This window comes from Trichechus manatus, unplaced genomic scaffold (genome assembly GCF_000243295.1).
Source record: "Trichechus manatus latirostris isolate Lorelei unplaced genomic scaffold, TriManLat1.0 scaffold00389, whole genome shotgun sequence".
Lineage (NCBI taxonomy): Eukaryota > Metazoa > Chordata > Mammalia > Sirenia > Trichechidae > Trichechus > Trichechus manatus.
The window spans coordinates 207,297-209,101 of NW_004444325.1; positions in this window are offsets into that span (position 1 = coordinate 207,297).

Here is a 1,805-nt window from a genome sequence, read left to right on the forward strand (position 1 = left end):
TTTATATTTTTAGGATGAAAGAGACATGCCTATTTGTAGGCTGACACTAAGGGGCCAGCCAAGAGGGGAAATTAGATTCTCTCTTTGAACTTCCGGGTCTTTGACCCTATTACTTCACCAATTTTAGAACACTTCAGCATTAACCTTTGAAAAATAACAGCATGCTGTCAAGTACACAAAACACCTAAAAGCACTTTCCTAAAATGTCCCAGAGTGAAGATGTTAGAAAACTCCACAAAACCTGTTATTATCCTTGCAATATTACAGTAGCCCATTGGCTTTTCTCCGAGATAAGCTGTGTCTCCCTGAAATGGCATTGATTCCAGGTACACACCAATAACAAACCAAAAGGTGAGCATTTGGAAAAGATATTAAAATAACTGAGAAAATCATCCTTAAAAAAGTCTGTGAATAGCAAACTTAGATATACATCCCAGACGTGCACTATTTGATGATAATGGACATTATTTTGGTAGCACAATGTCATGAGTAAACATGCTGACCTATTAATCCTGCTTCATGGTTGTTGTCAACATAAATCTGCTAATGGAATCAGTTGGTTTTGGGTTAAATGTCAACCAAATGGCCTCCTTTGGAAGCCTAAGACCATATCTCATTCCCATGTATGTCATCTATGCCTTCCTGCCTTCTCAGGTTGAATTCTATCTCAAATACCAGTCACGTACTTTTATTGACCTACGTGCCACGCAAAAATGCCACCGAATTTGTCAGAAAAGATTTGCCCTCTGTGAAACTAGGCAGATTACGTTTTATCAGCTCATATCTCTCTGGATGTTTGGTAACCTCATTCCTTATTGCTGTCTCAGGGATCTTGCCTACAGCCAAGGGCCAACCTACTCATTTATAATTTTCTGGTTCTTCCTCAGCTCTTTTCTCACAGGCTGGGGATGAAATATTTTTGTTTTCGTTTTACCTCTTTCTCTGTAACTGTGAAACATTTCTGCTACTGTTGTCCTCATTTCAGTTTAAAACTTAGAAAACTCATTTACTTAGAAATAGATTTTTTTTCTTATCCATCACAATAAATGTTTCTGATAAATTAAAAATACTGGGTGATAAAAACCTCTCATGTATGTCTTATACTTGGCAAAATGATCTTTCTTATCAAGAAATTCTCCCTATAGTGTTAGAGTGTATGAGCATTTATTCTCTTTATTTCTCTCTTGCTACATCAGTTTAAACTTCATAAACACCATAATTACACTAGGCTGAATTCGTATATGAAATAAGAAAATGAAATAGCTTCCCCTGATTCATTACGCTATATTGTCTTCCTCCCAATATAAAGATTAAATGACAGGGGTAGTTTACAGAGATGACAAACATGAGGGAGTTCAATTTCTTTTCAGCCTCATAATCAACAAAAGAGTTTTTTTCTTTTATGAGCAGGGAAACTGGTTGATTCCCTGTGTGAGAGAAGCCTTTGACATTTTCTGTTTATTCCTTCAATGTTCAGCCAGTTCCGAATTTTGGTTCCTGTTTGTCTTAGGCTAGGTTCTCTAGAGAAACAAAACCAGTAAAGGGCATAAATATATAGAGAGACAGATCTATATCAAGGAAATGGCTCATGTGGTTGTAGAGACTGGAATACCCCAAGACCTTGGGTCAAGCTGGAAGTTTCTACTGACTCATGTAGATGCAGGGGCTGGCAAACCCAAGATCGGCAGGTCAGAGAACAGGGCTGTTGCTCAGGCTGCGAAAATCGATGAATCCCAAGATTGACAGGCAAGACCGCAGGTAAGATGCTAGCTCAAGTCCCAAGAACCAGAGGTCAGACGAACAGG